At 38.7% G+C, this 17,559-nt stretch overlaps 1 protein-coding gene and 2 long non-coding RNA genes across 6 annotated transcripts in view; all 3 read right to left on the bottom strand.

Moving 5' to 3' along the window:
- Window positions 1–17,559, bottom strand: part of grid2 (glutamate receptor, ionotropic, delta 2) — a 558,936-nt gene that overhangs the window by 364,471 nt on the left and 176,906 nt on the right. The gene's annotated exons all lie outside the window — the stretch shown is intronic.
- LOC143421495 (uncharacterized) lies at window positions 700–1,955 on the bottom strand. Its single transcript, XR_013101163.1, has 2 exons — window positions 1,889–1,955; window positions 700–1,377 (listed from the first exon to the last, which is right to left on the bottom strand). It is a non-coding gene; the product is annotated as an uncharacterized LOC143421495 (long non-coding RNA).
- On the bottom strand, window positions 1,966–3,876 carry LOC112435696 (uncharacterized). Its single transcript, XR_003024742.2, has 3 exons — window positions 2,994–3,876; window positions 2,169–2,286; window positions 1,966–2,057 (listed from the first exon to the last, which is right to left on the bottom strand). It is a non-coding gene; the product is annotated as an uncharacterized LOC112435696 (long non-coding RNA).

The following is a 17,559-nucleotide window of genomic DNA, read 5'->3' as shown; positions in this document are numbered from 1 at the left end:
GTGCGTGTGTGTTTGTGAGCACTGTATGTGTGGCAAAAAGTGCGTCTGTGTGTTGCTGCCACAGCAAAAAAAAAGCAGTCGAGCTGTTGAATTTACAAGATAAGCATTCTGGATGGCTTCTCATGGCTGAACTTTTTACTCTCTCACACACACACACACACACACACACACACACACACACACACACACACACACACACACAAGAGAGTAACAGAGAGAAAGAAGCTCCACACTGTAAAAAAAAACATGCTGTTTTTACAGGAAAACCCTGGCAGCTGGGGTTACCAGGGACTTCCTGTAAAAACGCTTTACAGATGCAACTTGTAAATTGATTTACAGTGAATGAATCTCAGATTAAAACTGTTAAATCTACAGGAAAAAGAAGTTAATTTCACACATAGATGTGATATATAAATACACTATTTCCTGTATCTTTTACAAGTAATAAATGCTTTTTGTGGATCCATAAACTGCAAAATTAACAGGGAAATATCGTACAAAGAACTAATTTAAAATGGTAGAACTACGGTGAAACTGTGCATATTAAATGGAGCTGCTCTGTAAATTATACATAAAATCTATGCTGAATATTATATGTTTTAATGTAAAATTTTAACCATAACCCAGCAAATTTCTTACTGCTACGCCTACACCCAAACATGCAAAAATACACATGAGAAAACACAAGAGAGGAAAATATCACTTTTGGGAAATTTATTTTGCAGCCACATTAGCAAAATGACAGCAAATGGATCCATTTTTCCAACTAACACAATATGCAAGGCACACAGCAACTACACAATTCAATCAAAATATAGGCTATAAAAGCTGTGGAACATTCCTGCAAAGCAAGAACCATGTTCATGAAACAAGCATTTGTTAGACCCTCCACCAGAAAAAGTTAAATAACCTGTTAAGACTTTAAAACAAAAAACACATATTGTGCCAAAAATGATCATAATCACCGTGCAACGCAACACGCACCCTGCTGTCACCACAACCATGGCCCTGGTCAGAAAACATCAGCAAAACCACGTGGTGAAACAAACCTACACATGTGGTCTAGAAACACTGCAGTAGCAGCATGTTGTTTTTTTTCTTTTCTTATGTAAATAAAGAACATTCCTACAAAGAAAGAACATCTTCATGAATTGGCTTCATGCATTCGACCAGTAAAAGGTTCCAGTACACATTGTGGAACAAAATTAACAAAGTAAAACTAACAGTCCACAGAGAGTCAAGATTTAGGCTTAGCGCCACTCGTGGTCGGCGAGATCCTAAATCAGGGTGAGGACTCGAGGGTTCACACTGAGACGACGCTTTGAGTTTTTGTTCTCTACTTTGGTTCCTTTTTCTGGGTTTATGGAGAAGAAACACCTGTAGAATAACAATCATATAAAAGTTTATTAAGCATTTTTATAATTGATCAGTTAAAATACACATACAAAGTAAGTAAAAATTAAGTATATACATATATATACAGTCATGGCCATGACCACGTTCAAGACAAAGTATAACCAAAATGCTGTGGGGAAGTGAACAATGCATGGTCAAAAGTATTGGCACCCTTCACGAGTGTCTTCTGCAGTGATATGTCACACTTTAGCATTGTTAAAATCCAAAGCAAAGGTTATAGGTAGTCAGACGTCAGTTGACGCTTGGTCTAGCCCTGAGTCTCGGCCAGGCTTGGACCCAGATTCAGACTGTTAATGTATTTTAAAAAACCAAACAAACAAAAAAAACAACAACAAAAAACAGAAAAAACAACTGAAACCGGCTCCAAAGCCGACCGAGACTCAGAGCCAGACCTGGACTCGAACCACATCAAAGCCAGACTCCAGATCCCAGAGTCTCAGTTATGAGAAATAACAAAGCCATATTTGTTCACCTCTGAAGAAACTCTAAAGTGGAAGCCAGCTCAGATGGATAATGGATGTTGAAATTGTAGTAGCTCCCAAACATGAGGCACAGTGCAGAAATGAAGGAGGATATGTTTGTGCTGACGAGGTGCCGATCAACACTCAGCATGTATCTTCTTGAGGAATAGCAGGACTGTCCTGTGAAGAAATTATTTAACAGGTTATATCAATAAACACGGCAGTCACATGACATTCTATAAAAAATGCACTTAAAAAAAAAAGAGAGAGAGAGCTATGAAACAGACTTACCACACATGATAATAGTGGGTGTCAGAGGCACTTGCTCCAGTTGTACCTCATCTGCCAGACATGTATCTTCAACACAGAGAAGCATGGACTCCTCCTTCTCTTCAAAGTAGCTGAGTAGCTGTTTAAGGTAAAAGAGACACATGTTTCTGAGATAAGAATGACTATCCTTCTCTGGCATATCACTGGCTGAACTAGCAGATGCCATGGTTTCATGTGTGTTTTCTGAATATTCTGTACTGTCATTTGGGGGCTGAGGACGAGATTCCTTGTACATGTCATCAATACCATCTGGGGAACAAGCTTTATGCTTCCTACACATGTGAGAAGTAAATGATGACTTTTTTGTAAACATATGCTTACAACCACTTACTGGACATGACACAGACCTGCCCCCTGCAATATGATCATTTAAGTGAGACACTAGACACACTTAAGCTGTTTGAAAATGGCGGGCACATAATGAAACTGCACATTTTAAATCTGCAACAAGAGCTTTAGGAGTAGCTTGAAGTGCAGGTGCATTGTGCACACGATAAAAATGCCCCTTGAAAGCAGAGTACGTGGTGAATGTTTGGCTGCAATTGGCGCCAACACATTTAAAAATACAACAAGGCTCATTCTTATGCACTCTGCAATGTAGTACATAGCCTCTTAATGTGACCAATACCTTTTTACAAAAGACGCAGATGATCATTTTTAGTATTTCTAAAGTTTGCCTGTGCTTTTCAGCTGAACTAGCATGCTAGCGCTAGGTTATGAGCCTTGGTCTAAATATCAACTGGTGCTTTTATCTCGAAAAAAACGTCGCCAAGATATTGAACTTACCGTGCAGACTTTCTGACGAACAAACACAGATCCTCAAAAAACACTTGAAATCGTATGTTTGTAATTTGTCCTAACAACGTAGTTGCTGAAAGTTCGATGTTTTCTTCTCCCGTCTTCTCTCTCGTGCTGGCTCGTTAGCTATAGTCGTGAACTAGGCGCTCTTCTCCTCCCGCCCTCACGTCATTATCCAATCAGAGACGAGCTTCAGATGCACATTCAAAATTAGGCGCGCTCAGTGCAACTGTGAGTGGCCTGAAGTAGCTTACAGCTCTGTGGAGATGAGGCACCATAGAGATCCTATGGGAGGCACTGTAAGTTTGTTTAGCCTTTAATAATGAGACATTGCTGACCTAACCCAAAAAAGTATTCTAGTCTAAGTATCACATTGCAATTAAAAGAAACATAAAGAATACAAGCATTATGACAGAAGCATTACTTAGTCGTTAAATAATAATTTCTTATTGGTTACCCTACAATAGGCTGCAAATGATTTAAGAAAAAAACATGATGTAAACAATTTTAATTGTATATTTTTATATAGCCTATAAATGGAGAGGCAACCTCTCAGGTTCACAATGACATCTTCTGTGAAAACATTTTTATTAGTCCAATCCATGACTTTGCATCATTTCATGAATCATGTTAAAAGTAGGCCCAGTACATCCATGCAGTTGTAAAGTGACTTACATATACGTCATGTGTTTTTAAGAAAAACTGACTAAAACTGTGATTTTTACAGTATTTGCATGTCAAATTAACATGATTGTTTGGTTATGAGTATTACGGTGTTTCACTGTTTTTATTCACAGTATTTGTAGTTTTAACCAATAAATTTGATTATAATCACACATTCATGTTGTAAATATAACAGGAACATTCTGTTTAAAGGTTTACAATAATTCACTGTGATCAAAACAGGAAAGTTGTGTTTTGGGGTTTACTATACATTTCTGTAGGGGTTTTACATGGTTTTTATGTCAATTTCACTGCCCTTTTTTACAGTGCAGGGATGATGAAAGATCTGGCCATGACACACATATGATATGAAACCTAGTGTCTCTGCACAACAGAGGTTTTACTATGTGTAGCCACTCAAATCCAGATAAGATCTTATCGGATTTATGTGTGTATGCATACTTGTATTACTTATATTGTGAGAACATAAATTTAAACACAATCACACAGCACTCTCTTTTGACAATAAAAACAAGTCCCCTAATGCGAAATATTGAATTTTAGGTTGAGACTTGGTTTAAAGCTAGGATTAAGGTTCGGTAAGCAGCGGTAATGGATAGCATTAGAGAAAGATTCCAGAGAAGTAGTGTAATTACATGCTAGGACCTTTTAACTGATGTAAACATAACTGCATGTATTTGTGTTTGCGGCTGTCATTTTTTGTAACTATGGCCCAGAAAGACAATCATGAGTGAATGCACACAAATTTTTCAGTGAAATCAAATCATTGTCGCAGACACGGGTGTCACAAAAGCCACGAAAGGGACTATTTGTTACATTTAAAATCAATTACATATATCCGAAAGATAAATTATTTCATTTTAACACCACATAATTGCTGTGACCACTGCTGAATAAAAACTTCAGTATATTGTAGCTTTCAAAATGTGACTTCTGATTCAGCATCTACAAAAGTGATATCACCCAGTGGCCATAATATCTGCACATTTAGGCAGGGATTGGCCAACAACCTGCAATCAGCTAAACGGGCTAATGGGCTCACTGATGAGCAATTAAACCTTTATTACTTTATTACAACTATTTGTTTAAAAAAGAAATAAAGAATAAAATAATAAACTGCAATAAAATACATAATACTATTCATAATTCTTAAAATATCAGTTTTTATTCCACAGCTAATAATGTAACTATTATTATAATTACTCATCATTTTTATTGTACATTAACAGGCAATGCTACTCTTCCATTGGTAGGTTTACCAGTAAATGTCACCTTAAAAGGTAGAGTATGCCTACCTGCAGGGAATAAAGCAGAAAACTTTCCCCACAGTTTAGTCTGACAATAAAGCAACTGAACCAAGTATGTCTCCGCCTCTTAAACTCAAGAGGGGACCAAACACTCTTATCCATGCACTCACACACATGCATCTTCTAACTCCCTCCCCACATGATATGCATTGAGCATTTTGGCAGTTGTTTAATTAGAACTGCAATCAGACTTCATAATGAGTGACTTACCCAACTAACTGTGATACACGTTATTATTTGACACAATTAGTAACACTAAAGCGTGAGAGAAATCAAAACTAACTTTAAGCTTTGCTGAGAGTCCGTATCTACCTTTAAAGTTTCAGACAAGTAAAAGCATAAAAATATGGTTAGATACATTTGTAATAGACTTCGAATTTAGGATAATGTACTAAATTATTATGAAAATTCAATTTATAGGGCATTAGCATTTGCTGTAAATTCCAAAAGGCTAATGGCACTGTTTTGGAAAAGTAGCTCAACAGACCAAATGTTACACACTGGATAAGAAAAAAATCATATCAGACAAATGGATAGACAGAATGACACATTTGTTTGTCTTTCAAAATATACTTGCATTGATTTGAATTTGGAAAAACCCTTTCACAGCTTTTTAAAACTTTGTAAAAAAAAATATATATATATATATATATATATATACATATATATATATATATATATATACATATATATATATATATATATATATATATATATATATATATTAGGGGTGCAACGATATTCGTATCGATATTGAACCGTTCGATACAGTGCTTTCGGTTCGGTACGCATGTGTATCGAACAATACAACATTTGTAATTTATTTTATCAATTTTCCTTCTGACGATGCTGTCTGTGTTGAGCGCTCAGTGAATCTGTGTTCGACTACTCCGCCTAGGCTGCACTGTCGAGCGCAGATCCACTGAGCGCTCAACACAGACAGCATAGTCAGAAGGAAGAGCGCAGGGCAAGCTAGCAAGACAGAAGTTAAGCTCTCCTTGCAACAGGCAAATTGAACCTCATTCAGATCTGGCGTTTGGAATTATTTTGGTTTTCATGTGACGTATGACCCTGAAGGTAAGCGAGTCATGGACTAAAGTAAAACAGTATGTTGGATGTGCCATGCAATGCTCAATTACATTGGTGTGAACTAGTGTGTTAGCGCAGTTAGCTCGTTAACGTGTTGGCCGTCTAGCCCCATGCACGGAGCGATCGGCGGTAGCTCGTTAACGGAGATTTGCCGTGTTGTGGCGTTAAGGTCATTTCAACAAGATTAACCTGAAAGCACTAGTGGGAACACAACGAATATGACTGCACATTTACGCCGACATCATCCTAGTGCAAAGACAAGTGGAAGCAGACAAAAAAAAGCAAGCATGCTACTAACTTTAGCCGAGTCATTTAGACAGCTGTTAGCACATGATTCTCCTTATACTGCTGAGAATATAGCCCAGAAGAAGCGGATAGTATAGCTTTTATTTTGGAAAGAGCCATTTCTCTGTAATAAACTCTCTTTTCCAAAGATGAGTGATTCCTCAATCAGATACAGGGCTTGCAATATCGCTAGCCCGACGTCCCGGAGCTAGCGATTTTTTCAGTCGAGCTACCAAAATCTATCTCTTCCCTGCCCGTCGGGCTATTGTAGGAAAAATATATGTCAATGCTTTTGCATTCTTTCAGAAATGTAGCTGGGTAATTATGTCATTGGCATCGGTGAGCCACTGTCAATATGTGACATATTGAAGTCGCGTTTGAATTTGCGCTTGTTTTTTTGCTTTCACTTTGCAATCGTGCGAACTGTGTATAGAGAGCGACAGCACTGATCTGTGAGTGATGATAATTTGTGCACCAATTCCTCTGACATCATCTTATTAATCGTTAGCTTACTATGCAAACATGACAAGTGAAATCTCCCGCAGCAAGCTTAAACATGTGAGAGGTTGATCGCGCAGAGAATCGCTGAGCTTATGTGAGTGCGCGTGTAAAAGCATTTCAGTTCTGCTGAGCCAAATAAGACAGGTCAGGGTGAAGAAGTGACAGCCAAAGAAAAGCTTACCACAAAACGGAGAAGTTATGACAAATCAGACTATGAGGCAAAAAGAAAGTGCAGCTTTATGGTTTCATGGACAAAAGAATTTCTGTGGCTGCAATATGATGAGCTAAATAACCAGGGCTCCACATAAGTGGTCCGCAGGTGCGCATTCGCTGTCAAAATAAAAAACACCCACAAGGGTTAGGGTTAAATTTAAAAACTGTACTTTTGAGTTAAAATATATATTTATAATTTTAATAAATGACAAATTAAAAATGCATGAACATTTTTTTGTATCGAAAAAATATCGAACCGTGACACCAAAGTATCGAACCGAACCGAACCGTGAATTTTGTGTATCGTTGCACCCCTAATATATATATATACACTCAACAAAAATATAAACGCAACACCTTTGTTACTGCTCCCATTCCCCATGGGATGGACGTAGAGACCTAAAATTCATTCCAGATACACAATATAACCATCCCTCCCAAACAGTGGTCACAAATCAGTCCAAATGTGTGGTAGTGGGCACATCTGCTATATTGAGATAATCCATCCCACCTCACAGGTGTGCCACATCAGGATGCTGATCTGACATCATGAGTAGTGCACAGGTGTACCTCAGACTGCCCACAACAAAAGGCCACCCTGGAATGTGCAGTTTTTTGCGCTATTGGGGGTCTGGGGACCCAGAACCGGTCAGTATCTGGTGTGACCACCATTTGCCTCATGCAGTGCAACACATCGTCGCATGGAGTCTATCAGATTGTCAATTGTGGCCTGTGGAATGTTGGTCCACTCCACTTCAATGGCTGTGCGAGGTTGTTGGATATTCGTGGGAACTGGTACACGCTGTCGTATACGCCGGTCAAGCACATCCCGAACATGCTCAATGGGTGACATGTCCGGTGAGTATGCTGGCCATGCAAGAACTGGGACATTCTCAGCTGCCATCTGCCCTGAACAATGTGAACCATGATTCATCCGTGAAGCGCACACCTCTCCAACGTGCCAGACGCCATCGAATGTGAGCATTTGCCCACACAAGTCTGTTACGGCGACGAGCTGGAGTCAGGTCAAGACCCCGATGAGGACGACGGGCATGCAGTTGAGCGTCCCTGAGACGGTTTCTGACAGTTTGTGCAGAAATTGTTTGGTTGTGCAAACCAATTGTTCCAGCAGCTGTCTGGGTGGCTGGTCTCAGACGATCTTGGAGGTGAACCTGCTGGATGTGGAGGTCCTGGGCTGGTGTGGTTACACGAGGTCTGCGGTTGTGAGGCCGGTTGGATGTGCTGCCATATTCTCTGAAACGCCTGTGGAGACGGCTTATGGTTGAGAAATGAACATTCAATGCACGGGCGACAGATCTGGTTGACATTCCTGCTGTCAGCATGCCAATTGCACGCTCCCTCATTGCTTGTGGCATCTGTGGCATTTTGCTGTGAGACAAAACTGCACATTCCAGGGTGGCCTTTTGTTGTGGGCAGTCTGAGGTACACCTGTGCACTACTCATGATGTCAGATCAGCATCCTGATGTGGCACACCTGTGAGGTGGGATGGATTATCTCAATATAGCAGATGTGCCTACTACCACACATTTGGACTGATTTGTGACCACTGTTTGGGAGGGATGGTTATATTGTGTATCTGGAATGAATTTTAGGTCTCTACGTCCATCCCATGGGGAATGGGAGCAGTAACAAAGGTGTTGCGTTTATATTTTTGTTGAGTGTATAAAAGAAAAAGTCAGTCTGATTAATTGGATTTTGTGAGCCATGACATCTTGGATTTGTTGTATGTTTTGAATGGACAAGAAAATTGAAATCTTTAATTTTTTTTATATTTGCAGACGTATATCAGTAATCACTGTTTCCTGTTCAATTCCATTTTTTGTTTCTGCTTTCTTCTGTGTAACTGAACAGTAATACAGATGTTGTTAAAAATGTAATGAACAGCAACAGACTTATTTTTGAAACCTATGGAGTAACTAACTGAAAGATAAACTGCAGGGGTGCCCATGCAAATGTCTACAAAACAGCATAGTACATACACAAAAATGCAAAAAATCAGAACGAAAGGAACCAACACCAGCTGTTTATGAATAAAAAGAAAATTATATAAACTGCAATATTGAAATGTACATTACACTGCCTATGCTTTCAGACAGAAATGTCTGAAAGCAATGTGTGCAATTAAATAAATGTAAAAAATATTAATTGAGTGGGTATACACTATGTGTAAATTCCTACTTAATTTGCCGTAAAATAGTATCAATTTCCATTTTATTTGTAAGATAATGTAGTTTTCACCGAAGAACTAATCATCTCCTATCTAAAGGAGACGATTAAGCTTTTCTGCACAGTGTTTCTCATTTCTTATTTCTCAGAAGCAATATATCTGTCAGTGTTAGATTAAAAAAGAAGTATTGATGGATATCTGGCCTTAGATAATAACGCATCAGTTGTAAGCAATGCCCAATCTTCATCCATGCTTCAAATGTGTATGCAAGTGTGAGGAACAACATCAATTTGCGCTGACATGTGGGGACTGTGATGGATCTCTTATAATACATTTGATGGATGAAGAGATTATTGTTTGAAGCGGTGGCATTCTGCTGCTTTGAGTGTGTGTGTATACGTGTTTTCCAATTCATATAATAATGCTCCGACGGCACACTGACTGACCTCAAAATATCTCCATCTACCTTTTTACCCCACTATCAAACTCATCTCTCTCATTTATCCTCCTAACCTCATTCGTCACCCTTTTTTTCTTCTCACTCCATTCACAATGTTTCCTTAATCACTTTCATTGCCTTAACAATGATAATAAGACAACACCTTACAGAAAAGAAAAGAAAAAACTCATCTCTCCCCTCTAGCAGTAGACAGCTATTTTAGTGCTGCTTATCTAAAAACTATTAATGAGCGTCATTTGCTTAAATACTGGATTTCACACATTTTCCAGGTTGACTGGTTGTCTGGCTGTTCATTTGCTTAATGGTGAAACTAATATCACTAAAAGTCAGAGTAAGTGTCACTGACTATGGGCCTCATTGACTGCCTGCTATCCCAACGTACTAACTGGCTTAATAAATAGCACGCTGGGACAAATACAATCCAAGACATTTGTAGAACTCTGAAAGGTGAGAGCACTGGCTGATGAAAAAGGTTTATATGTATGCGATGATGTAGACTGTGATTAGACATAATGAGGTGTGTGTGTATATGTGTGTTCGTAAGACAAGAAATGCAGCCAACTGTGAACTTTACCCAGGTACAATAAATTGCAGAGCTTTAATTAAAGAAGATTCCAGCTGTTGGAGTAAATGTAGAAGTGCACAGCATACAAACAAATACTGTATAAAAGAAGCCACCTAGGCTTACATACCTCTGCAATATTTTTTCAGAGTCGTCATTAAAACTGGCTCCGATGATTTTCAGACCAAGCCTCACAGCAGTCACGTGTATTTTTATTGAATTATTATGATTACAACTATTTTTAAAGCTTTTGTTTATCAAAGCTAGTTAAATCGGCAGCTATTCTGCTTAACAGAAAGTGTGGTTATTTCTCAGCATCTCTTAGATATATCAAAACCAAGTTTGTTACATGGACTTTGGACCCCGTTGTGAGGAAATTATGTGCTATTTGACGGCTACTGTTGCGAATACTGCAGAAAAATGGTTATGTTTGCCTGCAGTGACTTAAAATTGGCAGTGAAACCATCAAAAAAAGAGATGGGATCATATCTCATTAACACTTTGACAAACTGACACAAAATTTGATATATGGACTTAACACCACTTCCTGCGGTAATCCAATAAAGTACTTTTATGTACTGGGGCAGTAGGGTGAAAGGGAGGCGGTGGTACTGTAATAACAAAAATGTATTTTTCTTTATCCTATCAGTTCTTAAAGCAGTGCTTTTAACATGATCAGATCAAGTTGCCACTGTGCCCAACTGAACTGCTTGGCCCCCTCATCGCTGCTTGGAGCGATAGTTTATAAATGCCTTGTTTGGATTGCAGTCAAGAACAACACAGCTGAGCTGCAACCAACCTGAAAATCTTATATAAAGACATAAAATGTCACAGCAAAACAGATTCCTTGAGGACAACTGCCCTTTCATGGGATGACAGTGTCACAAAAAACTCCAATCATGTAGAGCAGAACTGACATGCAACATTTTGCCATGCTATGTTTCCATTTTAACGGAGTCATCTGTGATTTGGCTGTTGTAGTCTAAACAAGGTTGTTTCTGTCTTATGGTATGATTCATGGTCTAAGCTTTGCTGTGCTCTTTCACAAATAAGTGGCAGTCTGTTTTTTCTCATAATTTATTTAAATCTGCCAATAAATAATATGATAAGTGCTCCCTTTTTCCTGATAGATCTGCATTAGCATGATGAGGATATCAACTTAAAGCTTATGTTTTGTTGTTATTGTATTTATCTACAGAGTCCTCTGTTATCTGAACTGCTACAGAGCTAATTTGTCCTCAGGCATCAGTGCAGTTTATCTTATCTTTAATCTCCTTAGAAGATAAATAAATTCAAGATTACATCTTTTTAAATGATGGAAATGGACCAGGAATCGGTCATGACCTTATGCTCTTAAAATCCTTTAAGTGATTCTCGTAAACAGGAATTATGATTTAATAAGTACATTGTGAGGACATTGTCAGAATCTAAACATTTGATTTGGACCTCACAGAATAAGATGGTCAAGCATTCTTCAGCTACTGTAGTTGAAGTAAAAGGGATTGTAAATTATACCCATAAGAACAAGTACAACACACGTGTTATTTAAAAATAATTTCTACTATAGAAAAAAATTAGTGTAATTGTTTTTGAAAAAGCAAAGTGCATGGTTGTTTCGTATAAATCACTTAAATCAAACACAGCATGATTTCTATTAATTCTGCGTATAAGGTCGAATTAGAACAAAACTGAACATGAAAAGCTTTGCTTTTTTTATAGTGCTGTTATACTTAATTTCATTCAATTCTACAAATATTCTTAACTTGGTGTCCGTTCTATGTAATCTGCATTGCTTCACAGCTGTCTGTGACTCAGTACACCAAGGCTATGTGTCCTAAATTAACTGTACACAAACTTTCCTGGATACCCTCCATACTTTTCATGTTTGAAAATGTTGAAATTAAATCAGACTATTAAAGGAACGTATGTTAACAAATGAGAAATCTAAAGTTGTAATGGGTTACTGTTACCACTGTTTCAATTTCCAACTTTCTGGCATGACCTTTCTTTGTCTACCTCTCTCTCATCACCGAGAGGTATTATTGACTGTCACATATCCATGCACACTGCACTGCACACATGATTTTCTCTTACCTTTGTTGAAGCGAAGTGACACCAATGTGGAAGGAAAGCATGAAAAAAATGGGAAAGACAAACAAATGTGAGATTTATTTACATCCTGAAATTACTTTACTGTATTTCACAGACCACAAAACTTTTTTTAATTACAGAGCAAACACAATGTGGGTGTTGCATATCTTTAAGTTTGACAACAGAATTGATTTAGACCAAACCAATGCACACAAAATTCTGTTGACTGCATTGTGACTTCCCCACTACACAGTTAATGCTTCCACATATACACTCACACATTAACCTTTGATATTTCCTGTTCCACTCTTTAGTTTAATGATAGAGAGGAAATTCCGCAGACAGACAGGGAATCAGACATGCACAGACAGTTAGAAGGATAGAGTGAGAATGCCAAACAGACAGATGAGAAGGATAATTGTTAATTTCCTGCTGTGGTTGTGAGAGGTTGATCTTCACTGTGGTACACAAATTGCACATTTTTTTGCTCAAGTCAACTCAAAAGGCAAAAATGCGGGAAGGTAATAGAAATGATCCGAATGACTGCAACTGACATCTTGCAGAAACTAATATTAAGTTCATAATGTTTAAATAAACTGACAACCTGTCCAGGATGTACCCCGCCTCTTACCCGATGGCAGCTGAGACGGGCTGAAGTTGGACAAGTGGAGTAATGGATACATATATAAAATATATCCCACCTATTTAAAATACAGCACAGACCGATAAGGCACAACCTTAAAGCCACTTGCTTAATATTGTATAGATCCTCTTAAGGCAGCCAGCCTTTGCCTCTGGGGGCTTTTCAGGACACCCTGTGGACGCTCAATCCGATTTGGATGTGGGGAACTTGGAGACAGGGTCAGCACCTCGGACTCAATGCTGTGTTCCTTGAACCACTCCTGAGCAGTTTATGTGGCGTTGTGGGGATAAAGAGGATTCCCTGTGGAAGTGCCTTTGCTATGGGTGGTCTGCAGAAATCTTTAAGTGGGTGGTATGTGTCAAAGTAGCATCCACATAAATGATTAGACTAAGGTTTCCCAGCTGAACACTGAATTGCATCACTTTGCCTGTCAGTGGTTTTTATGTGATTACCCTATATTCAAGGCTTTCACTGATATAAAGCAGCAATATTTTTTCTCATTTCCCTCTGTCTTTCACTAATCTCGCTGAGTTTCCTTTTCTCGTTTTTATGCCGCCTGGCCATCTTGCAAGATAGAGTTGGGATCTCTGCTAATGATAAATGCGTTTAATTACTACACCCTGTGAGGAAAGAAGATATTCAATTTATTCTCCCTGATGCCCAAACCTTTTTTTTCTTTCTCTATCTTTAATACAGTCATAATGCAGCATGCAAAGCTGAAATTTAAAAACCTTCATAAACAATTCCCAAGCTCATACCCCCCAGGTTTCTCAAGTGGAAGCGTGACTGTCTCACAGACCTTTCAGTCTGTCTGCCTCTCCACCTACTCCTCTTCCTTTGAAATGAATAGGACTAAAATTTGCCTAGATGTACAAAACAAGAAAGGTTTCACTAACCCAAGGAGTTTTGTGGCTGCTTGGTGAAACTGAAATAGTATCTCTCTCACTGTGTTGCGTTGTGGAACGCTTTTTAACTATGCAGATAGGGGAGCATTCTGTTGCAGGATTCATTTCTTATTTGTAGCTTTATATCTAATTGCAATGACTTGTTAGGGTCTCTGCCAAAAGCTTTGAGACAACTACTGACTGTGTGTGTTTACCTGTTTAGATATCTTTGTGGGGACCAAAAACATCTGAACTTTACCATACTTGTGGGGACCAACAGCCACTTTTGAGGACAAAGGTGCCTGTCCTCAAAGGTGCCTGTCCTCACGAGTTTGAAGACATTTTTGAGACTCAGGGTTACAATTAGGTTATGGTTAGGTTTAGACTAAGGCTACGTTCACACTGCAGGTCTTAATGCTCAATTCCGATTTTTTGATCAAATCCGATTTTTTTTGTCTGCTCGTTCACACTACAAATAAAATGCGACAGCAAACGCTCTCTAGTGTGAACGCTCAAAGCGGCCCGCATGCGCAAAAGAAGACGTCATACACAACGCGCTCTGTTTAGACCCAGAACAAACTATATTGTTTGACTGATGGCCTTAATATAAAGACTTCGGACTTCATGTTTCCCGATTTTTGCTTTAAGTTATTTTGTTATTTACATAATAATGTAGATAACCTAATAATGATCCTTATTGCTGTTTTAGAGGAGCGGTGCTTCAAAGGATAGTTGCAGATTTCTGTCAGAACCTGCAGGTTATGCAGTACAAATAAAATGTTAAAGTTTCTCCAACGTTGTCTTCCCAGCAGTTTCACTGGATGGCCAGGAAGCGTTCACGATGTGTTCTCTGGCGCTGATAATTGGCGTCTGTCTTGTGTCAGTGACGTAAAAGACGGATTTAGTGCGACTTGACCGTTCACACAGCAGTCGCTTTCTGAGACATCGGATATGTATCGGATTCAGTACCACATACGAAAGTGACCCAGATCGGATTTGAAAATATCGGATTTGTGCCATTCACACTGTCACACCATGATCGGATATGGGTCGCATAGGGTCAAAAAAATCAGATTTGATGCGCTTTCGCCTGCAGTGTGAACGTAGCCTAAAGGTTAGGGTTAGGCATTCATTTTTGATGGTTAGGGTAAGCAGCTCGGGAAAGCATTATGTCAATTAGATTCCGTCACTAGGATAGCATAGTGTCTGAGCCTGTTTGCAAAAATTCAGAGAACGAGCGCACGCAGAGATACTGGCCTGCTCCGCAACATACAGAGCTAGAATTCCTGACACGCTCCTTGATACTGCCTGCTGAAGCAGAAAAATCATAAGGCTCAGTCTGTACCACTCGGAAAGACATTATAAATTTAGATCTAAAATCTATTACTGAAACAATCAAAAAGTGAATTGTTGACCTTTGAGTTTTCTTTTCTTATTTAGTTAGACCATTTGAAGGGTACTGGGATTGTTTTTCATCATATTTCAAAAACACAGAAGGAAGACTAAGTGGAGAATCCATTTTTTTTTTAAACACTAAGGAGCTTTGAAGGGATAAAGAGAGAAAAGCGTTTCAAAAGAAGAGCGTTTCAAGTGCAATAAAAAAGCAAAGAGACAAAAAAGAAATCCTATGTAAACTTCCTTATGTTGGAGTTCGGTGGTCATTTTTTTTCACTCATCTCTCTGGGGAAATCTGCAGCTGGGGATGCAGTCGGGAGTTTAAAAAAATAGCATTAGCTAACAAAGCTGAGTCTGCATATTTCACTGCTGAATCTTTTTGTGTTTCAATCAATTGTGTGTTTGTGTGTAAGTTTGTGTGTGTGTGTGTGTGTGTGTGTGTGTGTGTGTGTGTGTGTGTGTGTGCGCGTGCGTGCGTGTGTGTGTGCGTGTAAATGTGTGTGTGTGTGTGTGTGTGTGTGTGTGTGTGCGTGCGTGCGTGTTTGTGCGTTTTTGTGCATTTACACTCTTAAGCATGCAGTATGCGCACATGTGATAGTATAACGAGAATTCTAGCACCCTGTGTATTGTGTTTGTTTATAGACACAGACACACCACGGTTGTAAAGTCCGGTAATGAAAATCTTTATATAGATGACCACACGTGGCTGCAACAAAGGGCTCAATATGGTGCTAATGTACCAGTTCTAAAGAAGGAAAGGACCAGCTTTCTGGTCAGGGTTATAAAGTGATGTTAGAAATCGTCTTTGTTATCCTGTTGTGAAAAAGCACACACTGACATGTTAATGCACACATGCGCGCGCACACACACACACACACAAGGGTGTTGCTCTACTTCATCCCTAATCTTTAATAGCGGTATGGGTGCACTTAAAAACTGCTGGATATGCGCCAACAAACACATACGCACACTGGAATTGCCTCAAGATGATGAAACCACTTGAAATTACTCTCTTTTTGGGAACTAATGAGTCTGCAGCGTTCCTTTTCAGAACCACTGGGTCCATCAGGTCCCGATGTGTACTCTGAAACTAGATTTATGAGCAAGCAAATAAGAGCACATCAATTTATGTTTATGGACTGAACTTTACTCTTTCCTCTCTCTCTCTCTCTCTCCTGTGCACATTTGAACCATGCATACACACTAAGTCCCATTCACAAAATCATTAAATAAAGAGACAGTAATAGCTTTAAGTATTTCTAGAAGCTATTGTGTCCCACAGTACCACCCCTTACACTATCACTAGCACATCCTTAAATGGAATCACATAACAATCGACTGCCAGTTCGACCCACTTTAAAGACTTACTGAAAAAGCTTTCACATTGGAGCCAATCAAGGATTTAGGGAGGACTGTGATGTATAACAATATTGTAGCAACAGGGAGCCTTGGCCTCTGTCAGTGAACTCAAACAATTAAAGAATAGACGCATGGCTTGATTATTCCAGTAAATAATCTGATTAAGCAATTCTTCCTGAGTATTTATTTTACCACTCCAATCCCATGTAATTGCAACAATCTTACATCAAATTTATTATATTTCTATTAAAAAAAAATAGGAGCACACTCAGAATTATTCTTTTTTACCATTAGGCCATCTGATGTGAGAAAATGAGCGCCCTTTATGAGCAGACAAAGATATGTGAGCAACAACTTTAGTGCTGATAATACATCCAAGGGCATTTCCCTTCACCTTTTCCTACTTAAGTGAATCTGATGCATAAATGTGGAGGTGTTTATGTAGGGTGTCAAGATCGATACTGGCCTCAAGTCAATAATTTCCTGGGAACTTGTTCACTAGCTGCCTATAGATTGGGCTACATCAATCTCGCTTATCTTACTCTTCCTTTTGTTTTCTCCTTACCATTTAAATCCATTTTTTCTCCCACAGTGAAATTGAAAGTCCATATTTTTTCTCTTGGTTGTAGATGCCTTTAACTGACTGTCCATCTCAAGACTTTTCTGTACTTTCTCCAAGAAACTTGGTCTTCTTCTAAAAAGGTTACAAAACTCCAGACCTGCTGTACAGTATAAACTATTCTACTCACTGCCCACAGCAGTTAATATCTCTTAGCACTCATCTTTTCCCATCATTTGGGAATTAATAAAGTACAAATACTTTGTTACTCTGTTAAGTAGAATTTTCATTTACATGTTACTTGAATAATTATTTTTCTGAGAAATGTTTACT

The sequence above is a fragment of the Maylandia zebra genome, linkage group LG12, assembly GCF_041146795.1.
Source record: "Maylandia zebra isolate NMK-2024a linkage group LG12, Mzebra_GT3a, whole genome shotgun sequence".
Lineage (NCBI taxonomy): Eukaryota > Metazoa > Chordata > Actinopteri > Cichliformes > Cichlidae > Maylandia > Maylandia zebra.
The sequence above is the reverse complement of the archived record's forward strand: the minus strand, read 5'-3'. Positions and strand labels throughout refer to the sequence as shown.